At 42.4% G+C, this 13,947-nt stretch overlaps 1 protein-coding gene across 6 annotated transcripts in view; it reads left to right on the top strand.

Annotated features, from left to right (window-relative positions):
• Nucleotides 1-13,947, top strand: part of NSD2 (nuclear receptor binding SET domain protein 2) — a 96,114-nt gene that overhangs the window by 10,221 nt on the left and 71,946 nt on the right. Inside the window, exon 2 of one of the 6 annotated variants that reach the window (XM_059166957.1) lies at nt 2,937-3,008. The exons of the other annotated variants lie outside the window; for them this stretch is intronic. The gene's annotated coding sequence lies outside the window, so the exon portion shown is untranslated. The remainder of the gene's footprint in view (nt 1-2,936; nt 3,009-13,947) is intronic. 6 annotated transcript variants of the gene reach the window in all.

The following is a 13,947-nucleotide window of genomic DNA, read 5'->3' as shown; positions in this document are numbered from 1 at the left end:
ATCTGGCCTCCCCTCTTGAGTGGAAGCTTCTTGAGGCAGGACACTACTCTCTAGTTCCCTTCTGTAACCCTAGAATCATGTTGCATATATAAGTGCCCAGTGTATTTGAGCTGAACGGACTATTGCCTGTTGAGATATGGGCACTGACTACTGTCCCCGTGGCCAGATCAGAGAGCTGCAGCACACTTTGGATACATGGGTGATAAGGAGAGCCTGCGGCTGACTTAAAAGTGCCTGGTTTTGGTCTGTGTGACTGGGGTGTTGCTGAGCACTGTCTGGGGTCTGGTGATGAGGCCCCTTTACTCTCATCTCTTCAGATTCTTCCATGTAATGGTCTGAGGTGGAGGCATGAGCTGGCTTGAGAACACAGAGGAGCTGTCTGACTTCAGACAGCCTGGTCTTCCTCAGGTGGGAGGAAAAAGTGTGTTTTGTTGGCAACAGCAGTACCCAGAATGAAAGCTGAATATTAGGTCTTTCTCTCTTCTGTATTTGAAATTGTATACTTTATCTGTGGAACATGAGTTGGGATTATGCATCATGCTAACAGTTTATTGGGTTCTTTCTGTTTAGTTCTGAAATTTGTATAAGAGGGTATATATATATATTTTTTTTTTAAAATTCAACTGCTTATAACTTCTTTGAGAAAAAAAAATTATAGTGATTCTTGTTTGTCCTACCTTTGGAGGCTAAGCTCCTGTGCATTTCTCAGATACCAGAATGCTCCTGGCTGCTTTAGGGATCTGTGTGAATTAGCAGATTATATCAGTAACAGGCTGAAGCAGGGTGGCACCCAGTGCCCCACTGTCAGGCCCCTGCCGTGGGTGAGTGCAGTGTCATTGCAGGTGACCTCCTGGTTCTGAAGAAAGAGTAACAGAAGACCTCATTGATCATTACCCTCTCTACTTCCTTTGGAGAGGGCCACTGATTATTTTTGTTGGTTGATAAACTTCTGAGATAGAGGATATCTGTGTCTTGATGGTCCATTAAAAGTGAACTTTTTTTTTTTTTTAAAGATTTTATTTATTTAGTTGACAGATCACAAGTAGGCAGAGAGAGAGGAGGAAGCAGGCTCCCCGCTAAGCAGAGAGCCCGACGCGGGGCTCGATCCCAGGACCCTGAGATCATGACCTGAGCCGAAGGCAGAGGTTTAACCCACTGAGCCACCTAGGCGCCCCTAAAAGTGAACATATGTTTTAATGGGAATTTGCTCTTTACATTCTGCCTTTTCAGGACTCCCAAGGTGACTCCTTGGGGCCAAGCATAAAGAACACTCTGTTTCCGTATTCCACGAGGCAGCTGCCCTATTCTTTTAACTATTTCTTATATCTCTCTATACTTTAGAAAAATGACTTTTTTTTTTTTTTTTTTGCTGACTTGAGAACTTTCTTTTTTTTTTTTTTTAAGATTTTATTTATTTATTTGACAGATACCACAAGTAGGCAGAGAGGCAGGCAGAGAGAGAGGAGGAAGCAGGCTCCCTGCTGAGCAGAGAGCCTGATGGGGGGCTCTATTCCAGAATCCTGAGATCATGACCTGAGCTGAAGGCAGAGGCTTTAACCCACTGAGCCCCCAGGTGCCCTGAGAACTTTCTGATTTATATATATTGTGTGTCATGTTCATCATTGGGAGATAAGGATTTAACTTTCTTATTCCCCTGTCCTCCTGCTTTACCTTCCCTGCTTCTTCCCAACATTGTGGTATTTTGGTCCTCTCTATGTAATATATTCTCTGAAAATATAGCATTTACTGGTTTTGCAGTCCGGACATAGTATGCCACAGTTATCTTGTTTCTGCTGTAGGGACTGTTTCATTCATTTGGCTGGCATGCTGGTATTGGCTGTTGGCTGACTGCAGGCCTCAGTTCTCGCCAGAAGCCATGAAGCTGCTTGGGCTTCCTCACAGCATGGTGGAAGGAGGTGAGCCCTGCCAGCCCTTTCAAGGGATCAGCTGGCCCTGGCGTGGCATTGCTTTTGTCATGTTCTCTCAGGAAAAGCAGTCACAGGCCCAGGCCAGATGAAAGAGTGTGGAAACCTAAGACATTTCTTTGTTGGGGTGGAGTGAGAGAGAATTTTTGACTATCTTTAATCCACCACAGTTTTATAATAATTTCTGGTTTAAATTAATATTTACCAGCTATTATATTGTTCAGCTAAATCATACACTGTGAGTGATAATATTTATTTTCTTATATGACTTGTTTTCCTAGTGGAAATAATTATGCTATTTTTTGCTTGTTATTTTATGCTATTGTTTGCTTAGTTTTCTATGCATCTATTGGTAATTCAGTCCCAGGTTTTCTACATGAACCGTTTAAAAAGCCTTTTGTGATGGTCAGTTACACTCTGTCACTTGCATGTTTTTCTCTTGGTGACCTTGGAGCTGTTTGTCTTCCTGCTGCAGACTGGACTCCTCCATAGGCCTGTGGCACAGCTGCACATTCTTTTTTATTTTTTATTTTTTCCTTTTTTTTTTTTTAAAGATTGGCTTATTTTAGTGACAGAGAGAGGAGAGAGGGGCAGAGGAAGAAAGAGAAAGAAACTCAAGCAGACTCTGTGTTGAGCACAGAGTTTGATGCGGGCCTGGATCTCCTGACCCTGAGTTGAGACCTGAGCTAGAACCAAGAGTTGGATACTTAAATGACTGCACCATCTGGGCGCCCCACAGCTGGCCATTCTTATCTTCTGAGGTGGACCCCCCCCCATTTCCTGGGTGTCATGTCTTTTGTGATTTACTTTCATGTTTTGGTGATATACCTTCTGTTGCTTATCTTAGAATGTGTGGGAGGCAACATTTTTTGAGACAGCATGCCAAAACCATTTCTTATATTAGTTGATAGCTTGGATAGGTATATAATTTGGATTCGAAATAATTTTCTCAAAAATTTGAATGCATTGCTTCAGTATTTTTGGGTTTTCCATATGAATTTTCTCTTTTAGGAAAGCTGGTGCTTTCTGGGTCTCTGATTCTTCACATGTGACCTGTTGTATCCCCACCCCACCCCAAACCAGGTGGGTCTCCTTTGCATTTGTTATTGTTGACACTTGATGGGTCTTTTCGACTTTCTGATTCTAGGACATTTTGAGTTATTTCTTTCATAATTAAAAAAATCTTTGTCTTTAAGATTTTCTTCATTTGAGAGAGAGCACAAAGAGAGAAGCAGACTCCCCGCTGAGCAGGGACATGGGCACCCTTATTATCAAGATTAAAAAAAAAATGGGGGTGGTGCCTGGGTGGCTCAAACAGTTAAGTGTCTCACTCTTGATTTTGGCTGAGGTCATGATCTCAGGGTCCTGGGATCGAGCTCCCAATCAGGCTTGGTGCTTGGCGTGGAGTCTGCTTGAGATTCTCTCTCTCCCCCGACCCTCCCACTACTTTCATGCGCTCTCTCTTTCTCTGTCAATAAATAAATAAAATATTTATTTTTATGTTTTTATTTTATTTATTTATTTATTTATTTATTTTTTAAAAGATTTTATTTATTTATTTGACAGAGAGAAATCACAAGTAGATGGAGAGGCAGGCAGAGAGAGAGAGAGAGAGAGAGGGAAGCAGGCTCCCCGCTGAGCAGAGAGCCTGATGCGGGACTCGATCCCAGGACCCTGAGATCACGACCTGAGCCTAAGGCAGCGGCTTTACCCACTGAGCCACCCAGGCGCCCTATTTTTATGTTTTTAAAATATTTTATTTATTTGACAGAATGAGAGAGAGAGTGAACACAAGCAGTGGGAGAGGGAGAAGCAGTCTCCCTGGGGAGCAGAGAGCCCAACTCAGTCTCGATCCCAGAACCCTGGGATCATGACCTGAGTTGAAGGCAGATGCTTAACCAACTTAGCCACCCAGGCACTCTCCCATAACCTTTTATTCATTCATTCATTCATTCATTTTTATTTACTTATTTTTTAAAGATTTTGTTTATTTATTTGACAGAGATCACAAGTAGGCAGAGAGAGAGGAAGGGAAGCAGGCAGGCTCCCCTCTGAGCAGAGGATTGAATTAAAAAGTAGAGTGTGCAGATCTCTCTACCACTTCATTCCTGAGCTGTCTCACTCACCTCCTTAGAGGCGACAGTGTAGCTGGAGGTAGACAGAGTGAACTTAAGTGGGAAGGAGTGAGTCTGATTTAACTACCAAGGGAATGTACATTGAGGTTTCTCTCCTTCCCAGCATTATGTGTTCCTCTGCATTCCTAGTTTTCTTTTGCTTTTTAAAATTCTTGTTTCTAAAAAAAAAAAAATTAATTAAAAAAAAAATTCTTGTTTTTCACGGTGATGTTTCTCCAGTGCCTGATTGCCCTCTTTAGCGAAGGCCCATTGTTAAGATGGAGGTCCAGAAGCTGATGGAAGGTCTGTGGGTGGGGGCCTTTATTGAAGGCTGATCGGTCAGGACCCCACGGTCAGTCTCAGTAGGGGTCTCCCCCTGAGTCCTGGTAGGTCTGGCTGCCTCTTAGAATTCACTGCTGGACTTCCATGGAAACTTGCTGCTTTGAGCACCCCTCCCCCTTGGGTTGTGACCCCCTGATATGTCCTGTCCAGGCGCCCCTGCACTAAGGATTTTTGTAGCAGATGCCACTGCTCTATTCAGTGAATTATCCTTATGCTTTAAGTATATTTTAGAAGGAAAATAGGAAAATATTTTACAGGTAAGTGATCAGTACAACTTAATGTTTAATTAATCTTTCCCATTCAACAAAAATTTGATATTTAGGAAATTGAGATAAAATTCACATACCATAGGGGCGCCTGGGTGGCTCAGTGGGTTAAGCCGCTGCCTTCGGCTCAGGTCATGATCCCAGGGTCCTGGGATCGAGCCCTGCATCGGGCTCTCTGCTCGGCCGGGAGCCTGCTTCCTTCTCTCTCTCTCTGCCTGCCTCTTTACCTGCTTCTGATCTCTCTCTGTCAAATAAATAAATAAAATCTTTAAAAAAAAAAAAATTCACATACCATAAAATTCAGCATTTAAGCCATTTTAAGGTTTATATTTCAGTAGGGCTTTTTTGCTTTTTTGTTTGCTCAGTATGTTCTCAGTGTTACACAACCATTACCGCTGTCTAATTCTTTTTTTTTTTTTTTTTTTTTTTTTTTAAGATTTTATTTATTTATTTGACAGGGAGAGATCACAAGTAGATGGAGAGGCAGGCAGAGAGAGAGAGAGGGAAGCAGGCTCCCGGCTGAGCAGAGAGTTCGATGCGGGACTCCATCCCAGGACCCTGAGATCATGACCTGAGCTGAAGGCAGCGGCTTAACCCACTGAGCCACCCAGGCGCCCACCACTGTCTAATTCTTGAATATTTTCATCATCCTACTATGAAGGTCCATACTCATTAGCAGTCCCTCCCTGTTCCCTCTCATCCCCCGGCTCCTGTACTTTTATTTCTCTGCAGATGTGCCTGTTCTGGACATTTCATAGAAATAGAATCCTATCATGTGTGGCCTTTTGTGACTGGCTTCTCTCACTCCACATTCAGGAGTTCATTCCTTTTTGTGGCTAAGTATTAACAGTGTATGGGCAGAGCACATTTCTTTTATCAGTTTATCAGTTGTTCGATATTTGGGTTGTTTTTTGCTTTTATGAGTAGTGCTGCTGTGAAGATTTTTCTTTTTTAAGATTTTATTTATTATTTAATAATATTTATTTATTAAGATTTTATTTATTAAGATTAGAGCATGAGTCAGGAGGAAAGGGAGAGGGAGAAGGAGAAGTAGGCTCTCTGCTGAGCAGGGAGCCCAACACGGGGCTCGATCCCAGGACCCCAGGATCATGACCTGAGTTGAAGGCAGATGCTTCACCAACTGAGCCACCAGGTGCACCTGCTATGAAAATTCTTGTACAAGTTTTTGTACAAATATATGTTTTCAATTCTCTCTTGGGTAGATACCTAGGATTGTAATTGCTGGGTCATGAGAACCGTATGTTTAACTTTTTGAAGATCTGGACTGTTTTCTGCAGCAGCTATGCCATTTTTCATCCCCACTAGCAGTGTATGAGGGTCTCAAAGATTTGACCTATTACATTTAGAATATATAGAGTAAAAACCAGTAATGGGACCAAGGAAGATACCATAGGGAGAAAAGCAGCAGCGATGGGTAGGCCCAAGGCTAATACAGAGACCTGCCTCTGGCTATAAGCTTTTTTGCAACCAAAACAAAACAAGAAACAGGTCAGTTTTAAAGTCCTTACTGTCCTACATGCATTTCTGCAGGAGAAACAAAACTTTTCCTGTATATTCTAGATTCTGAATTCTGTATAATCTCTTTCATAAGGGAATTCTTATGATGGAGTCATGGAGTGGCTGGTGCCCTCAACTGTTGCTTTATGGTAAACTGTTCTGATTTCATTGTTCTTCACATAGAGTTCTTTGATAGGAGGTTGGTTGGAGGTCTTGTCATCCAGTGAAGGCAGGACCAAAATACATTCCAGGTGGGTGAGTACGACATGTTAGAAGACAAGGGAACATTGAGAGAGGTGCATATGTCCATGCAAATTGTTTTTTGTTTTTTTTTTTAAGATTTTTATTTATTTATTTATTTGAGAGAGAGACAGTGAGAGAGAACATGAGTGAGGAGAAGGTCAGAGAGAGAAGCAGACTCCCCTGGAGTTGGGAGCCTGATGCAGCCTGAGCCGAAGGCAGTCGTCCAACCAACTGAGCCACCCAGGCGTCCCTGTCCATGCAAATCTTATTTATATACTTGGGTTTTCCATTTAAGTCTCTCTTCTGCCCTTAGATGAGTGACTCAAGAGCTTGATCCCTCTTCTGGCTTGGTTCTGGTGACTGTCCTGAGGCCTCACTGCTGCCCCAGCATTAAGACCTCTCTACTGTGGCTCTCTGCTCAGTTGGATTCACAGAATGAACAGAGCCGGGCAATTGGGAGTGGGCACAGTGAGGGGGGGCGGGGCTTAAATGAGCTTTGGTGATTGCTTAGCCATTCTTCCTGCCATCTTCTGCCCTTCCCCCCATCTTTCTCCTTCCTCTTTTCCCTAACTTGTATATCTGTACTGTGAGATCTCTCTCTGCTCTAGAATATTAGCTCCACAAGAATAAAGAATGTGCTTTATTTGCTGCTGCTGGTCTGGTATTCAGTAAATAGTTTTGAATGGTGATTGTTGTTTTCTGCGTAACCTTCCCCCCTTTTCTGAGAGCGGTGCCCCTTCCTTCACACCGGTGACCCCTCCTCTATTCCATGTGTCCCTGAAGGGGTGCCCAGCCGTCCCAGTTGTCAAGTCTGTCAGGTCATGTTAAATGTATTCTGTGAAATGTAAAGAGTTAATTACATAATTCTTTAGAGTTTATTACAAACAGCAGAGATATGATGCTTAAGCTCTCCACACTTGCTCCCCTTGGAAAGCCCACGGGTAGCTCTCCGCTGCTAATTTTTGTTTTAACCTCCATCTTTTTCATTTTTCACTGTTTTGGTGTTTTCTTTCCTTCTTACAGTGATCTCATGCTACATTCCGTTATTAAAAGACATGGAGAATGTTTTTGACCAAGAGAGCTCCCTCTCAGCACATCACGCCTCTGAGACCGCTTTGGTTCCTCCCATGAGCTCCCCAACTCCATGTGCTCCTCTGTTGCCTTTGTCCCTGTGGATTCACACTGGTTTTATAATTCCTTTACTGTTATTTTAATTGGGATTTCTAGAAGGAGTACAGATAAATGTGAGAAAGGGAGCCTCACATTCTTTTTAAATATAAAAATTGTTTTTAGAATGACCACTCTCCTTACTTTTTTCATCTTGTACTTCTGGGTTTATGTTCCTGCTCCTGTGCTGCTTTCAGCATTTCTTTTGTGAAAGGGATCTGTATTTTTTCTTTTTTTAAGATTTCATTTATTTATTTGACAGACAGAGATCACAAGCAGGCAGACAGGCAGGCAGAGAGAGGGAGAGGAGGAAGCAGGCTCCCTGCAGAGCAGAGAGCCCTATGCGGGACTCGATTTCAGGACCCTGAGATCATGACCTGAGCCGAAGGCAGCAGCTTAACCCACTGAGCCACCCAGGCGCCCCAAGGGATCTGTATATTAAACCCCCTTTGTCTTGGTGTGTCTGAAAATATATTTGACCTCCCATTTGAATGATAATTTTTTTTTTTTAAGATTTTATTTATTTATTTGACAGAGATCACAAGTAGGCAGAGAGGCAGGCAGGCAGATAGAGGGAAGCAGGCTCCCCACTGAGCAGAGAGCCCAATGTGGGGCTCGATCCCAGGACCCTGGGATCATGACCTGAGCCGAAAGCAGAGGCTTTAACCCACCGAGCCACCCAGGCGCCCCGATAATTTCTTTTTTTAATTGTAAATTTTTTTTAAGGTTTTATTTATTTAGTTGACAAAAACACAGCTAGAGAGGGAACACAAGCAAGGGCAGAGGGAGAGGGAGAAGCAGGTTTCCCGCTGAACAGGGAGCCTGATGTGGGGCTCGATCCCAGGACCCTGGGATCATGACCCGAGCCAAAGGCAGATGCTTAATGACTGAGCCACCCAGGCGTCCCTATAATTTCCTTTTTTTTTAAAAATTAATTAATTAATTAGAGAGAGAGACAGAGAGAGAGAGAGACAGGGATAGAGGGAACATGAGCAGGGGCAGAGGGAGAGGGAGAAGCAGGCTTCTCGCCAAGCAGGGAGCCCGATGCGGGGCTCGATCCTAGGACTCTGGGATTGTTGACCTAGCAGAAGGCAGACAACTGGGCCACCCAGGCACCCTTAAACGATAATTTCAATGGGAAATTATTTTCCCTTAACACTTAAAGAGTCCACCATGTTTGCCTCTGTTAAGGCAAACAGGTGTTTGAGCTACTGTTTGTCTGAAGTCTGGCAGTTAACTTATTCTTTATGGATTTTAAGATTTTCTTTTTATCCTTCATGTTCTTTAGTTTCAATATGATGTATCTAAATATTTTTAAATTTATCTTGCTCAGAACCCTGGGTGCTCTTTGAATCTGAATACATGATTTCCTTTCATCTCTGGAAAAATTTCCATCAGTATGCCTTTGAAATTGCCTTTCCCCCATCCTCCTTAGTCTTTCCTAGAACTCCATTGGAATGAAAGCTCCCTGGGGGCAGAGTATCATTTCTTTTATTGATGGCAACATATACATAACATAAAATTTACAGTTTTAGCCATTTTTAGGTGTGCAGTTCAGTGGTATTAAGTACATTTACACTACTGTGTAAGCATTACCACCATCCATCTGCAGAACCTTTTCATCTTCCCAAACTGAAATTCTGCCCTCATTAAACACTAACTTCCCATTCCTCCTCCCGTTTTCTTACAACCAGCATTCTACTTTTTGTCTTTATGAACTTGATTACTCTAGGTACTTCATATAGGTGGAATCATACCGTATTTGTCCTTTTCCAACTGGCTTCTTTCACCTAGCATAATGTTTTCAAGGTCCATCCATGTTGTAGCATGTAGGAATTTATTACTCTCTAAGGCTGTAATTTCTTTTGTATGTATATACTATATTTTGTTGGTCCATTCCTCTGTTGATGGACACTTGGATTACTTCCATCTTTTAGGTATTATGAATAATACTGCTGTCTTTGTTGTAGTACAAATATCTGTTTGAGTCTCTGTTTTAAATTCTTTTGGATGGGCAAGATTAACTTTTTGGAGCAGTTAGATTCACAGCAAGATTGAGGGGAAGGTTCAGAGATTTCCTGTATATCCTCTGCCCCCACATAAGCTTAGTGTTCCTGTGTTCAACATTCTCCCCCAGAGTGGTACCTTTGTACAACTTATGAGATATGGCATAATCCCCAAAGTTCATAGTTTATATCAGGGTTCACTTGTTGTTGTATATTCTATGGTTTTGGACAAATGTGTAATGATAGGTATCCACCATTGTATTATCATACAGAGTAGTTCCTCTGCTGTAAAAATCCTCTGTGTTCTGCATTTTCATCCCTCTCTCCTAGCAACTACTGATATTTTTACTGTCTGTTGTTTTTTTGCCTTTTCTAGAAGGTCCTAGAGTTGGAATCATGCAATGTGTAGTCTTTTATTAAATAATATGCTTTTAAAGTTCTTCCATGTCTTTTCGTGGCTTGATAGCTCCTTTCTTCCTTCCTTTCTTTCTTTGTTTTTCTTTCTTTCTTTCTTTTTCTAAAGATTTTATTTATTTATTTGAGAGAGAGAGAGAACATGCATGGGAAAGGGTAGAGGGAGAAGCAGAGTCTCCACTGAGCAAGGAGCCCATTACGGGACTCAGTCCCACGACCATGGGATCATGACCCGAGCCGAAAGAGGCTTTAACCCACTGAGCGCCCCCCAGAAGATACTTTTTTAAATGAAGCACAGCATATCAATTATTTCTTTCATGGATTGTGCCTTTAGTGTCATATATGAAAGGTCACTGCCAAACTCATGGTCATCTAAGTTTTCTCTTGTGTTATCTTCTAGGAATTTTGTAGTTTTTAATTTCACATTTAGGTCTATGATCCATTTTGGGTTAATTTCTATGAAGGTTATAAGGTCTATGTCTAGGTTCATTTTTTTTTTTTTTTTTTTTTTTAAAGATTTTATTTATTTATTTGACAGAGAGAAATTACAAGTAAGCAGAGAGGCAGGCAGAGAGAGGAGGAAGCAGGCTCCCCGCTGAGCAGAGAGCCCGATGCGGGACTCGATCCCAGGACCCTGAGATCATGACCTGAGCCGAAGGCAGCGGCTTAACCCACTGAGCCACCCAGGCGCCCTCTAGGTTCATTTTTTAAAAAGGTTTTATTTATTTGTCAGAAGGAGAGAGAGAGAGAGAGAAAGCACAAGCCGGGAGAGCAGCAGGCAGAGGGCGAAGCTGGCTCCCCGCTGAGCAAGGAGCCTGATGCAGGACTCAGTCCTGGGACCCTGGGGTCCTGACCTGAGCGTTAGGCAGGAGCTTAATCAACTGAGCCACCCAGGTGTCCCTAGATTCATTTTTTAAAACGATTTATTTGAGAGAGTGAGAGAGAGAGAGAGAGAGGGCATTGGGGGAGGGCAGAGGGAGAGGGAGACAAGCAGATTCCTCCCAGAGCATGGAGCCTGACACAGGACTTGATCCCAGGACCCTGAGATCATGACCTAAGCAGATATCAAGAGTCGGATGCCCAATAAACTGAGCCACCCAGACGCCCCTAGATTCACTTTTTTTTTGGCATGTGGATGTCCTGTTGTTCCAGCCCCATTTGTAGAAAGGCTGTGTTTGCTTCTTGTATTGCCTTTCCTCTTTCGTCAAAGATTGATTGACTGTATTTATAAGGGTTTATTTCTGGTCTATCTATTCTGTTGAACATTTATCTTTTATTTTGCCAATGTGACACTACCTTTGTTAGCGTACCTTCTTCATAGTAAACCTAGAAGTCAGGTAGTGTCAGTTCTTAAACTTCGTTACTCTCTTTCAATACTCTGTTGGCTATTCTGAGTTTTTTGTTTCCCCATATAAACTTAGAATCAGTTTGTCGATATCCACAAAAGAACTTACTGGGAATTTTTTTTTTTTTTAAAGATTTTATTTATTTATTTGACAGAGAGAAATCACAAGTAGGCAGAGAGGCAGGCAGAGAGAGATAGAGAGGAGGAAGCAGGCTCCCTGCTGAGCAGAGAGCCCGATGCGGGACTCCATCTCAGGACCCTGAGATCATGACCTGAGCCGAAGGCAGCGGCTTAACCACTGAGCCACCCAGGCGCCCGAACTTACTGGGATTTTGAGTGGGATTGCATTTAACCTATAGATCAAGTTGGGAAGACTGATATCTTGCTAATACTGAGTCTTCCTATCCATGAGGGTAGATTTATTTGGTTCTTTGATTTTATTTATCAGAGTTTTGTAGTTTTTCTTCTATAGGTCTTGTACATATTTTGTTAGATCTGTTTCTGAGTATGTAATTTTTTGGAGTGCTAATGTGAGTGGTGGTTTTAATTTCAAATTCTACTTGTTTATTGCTGGTGTGTAGGGAAGTGATTAGCTTTTATATATTAGCATGGTATCCTATAACCTCACTATGAATACTTACTAGTTTCAGGAACTTTTCTGATTCTTTCAGATTTTCTGCAGAGATAAACATGTTATCTGTGAACAAAAGTTTTATATCTTTCTTCCCAATCTGTATACTTGTATTTCCTATTCTTATCTTTTTGCACTAACTACGATTGCAGAACGTTTTTAATCCTTTTTTGTTCAGTGCTATAATCCCAGCACATAAGATTTCAGTGTTTGGCACATCATAGGCACTCTAAATTTTTGAAAGAATGAAACATGCATGTTGTATCTCTTAATCCCTCTTAAATATTTTTCATCTCTTTATCAGCTGTATGCCTTGGTGATTTGTTCACATTTATCTTCTAATTTATTAACTTATGTGTAGCTGTGGTTATTCTGCTATATTCAACTCAGCTATTTTAATTTCATTGTCCATTTTTCTTTTCCAAACCTGCAAATTATGAGAGAAATAATTTCATTTTCTTATTCTGTGGAAGGACACCCTTCCATATTACGCTATGCCTAGCTCCTCGTGTGTTCCTCCCTATTGGCAACAGGTTTGCGTGTTGTGTAATCTCTGTCGTATAGTTCACTTCAGGGAGGTCTTCCACACGTGCTCTGGGCTGTAGAAGCTCCCCCAGAGTAGTTTCCAGTTTGTCTTTTTTTTTTTTTTTTTTTTTAAAGATTTTGTTTATTTATTTGACAGACAGAGATCACAAGTAGGCAGAGAGGCAGGCAGAGAGAGAGGAGGAAGCAGGCTCCCTGCTGAGCAGAGAGCCCGATGCGGGGCTCGATCCCAGGACCCTGGGATCATGACCTGAGCCGAAGGCAGAGGCTTTAACCCACTGAGCCACCCAGGCGCCCCTCCAGTTTGTCTTTGCAGGGCCCTATCAGCATCACTCATTCTGGACCCATTTTTACATCAATTTCTTGGCTCAGGATTTGAGGCATCACAGCCTTCGAGGCAGATTTCTCAAGAGTGATTCTGTCTTGCCGGTCTTCTCTGGTGGGTATTTGCTGAGGGCTCTGCCCTGCGATTGCCACTGGCTTAGATGGTGAAGGCACTGTGACAGCAGACATTCTGGTCTGCTCTGGGTGATGCCTGCTCTTCTTCCTCCACGTTTAGAACTACCCTATGAAGTCAGTTGGTCCTCTGTCCACAGCATGTGGAGTGTAGATGAGAGGGTGTTGTCATCTGCACAGTTGGTAAGCATTGGAGCCCAGATTATGGCAGAGGCAGTGGTGTCTATGCTGTGCCCCAAGCCACTCTAGCTGGCCACTCTCCATGCCCTTCTTACCCGCTATAGGCGCTGTGTGGGGAGCCAGGAGGCCCAAGTCCTTGCTTCGCACCTTGGCTCTATATTCCACCTGCCCAGCCCAGCTCTGGAAGTGTGGAGTTCTGCCACTGGCAGTCTCCGCCCTATGAGGCCAATTGCTGTTTCCTTTTCATTTCTGGGCCTGGAGAACTGCTTTGAATTAGGTGACATAGCTAACTTTTTTCTTTTAAAAGAATTTGACCACCTTCATCAGAAATCTCCTGTAATGTGTTAACATGGTGATGTAACATTAATAGAGGTCCTGATATTGAATCATAATTTTGGGGTAGATCCTCTTTGGTATCTTATTTTAGTGTAGTAATATCTGGGTATGACTTACTTCTGTTTTGTAATATTATTTATAGTATATTTTTAGTGGTCATGATCCATGATCTTTTTTGGACTCATTTTTTCTGGTTTTGGTATAAGAGTTATGCTAGCCTTCTAAGTTTTCAGAAACTTTGCATTATTTTCTGTCTTAGAGTAATTTAAAGTTTTTTTTTTCCATTGGTTTATTTTATTTTATTTTTTTAAAAGGGTTTCTTTATTTGACAGACAGATCACAAGTAGGCAGAGAGGCAGGCAGAGAGAGAGGGGGAAGCAGGCTCGCTGCTGAGCAGAGAGCCTGATATGGGACTCGATCACAGGACCCAGAGATCATGACCCAAGCCAAAGACAGCGGCT

The sequence above is a fragment of the Mustela lutreola genome, chromosome 1 (assembly GCF_030435805.1).
Source record: "Mustela lutreola isolate mMusLut2 chromosome 1, mMusLut2.pri, whole genome shotgun sequence".
Taxonomy (NCBI): domain Eukaryota; kingdom Metazoa; phylum Chordata; class Mammalia; order Carnivora; family Mustelidae; genus Mustela; species Mustela lutreola.
The sequence above is the reverse complement of the archived record's forward strand: the minus strand, read 5'-3'. Positions and strand labels throughout refer to the sequence as shown.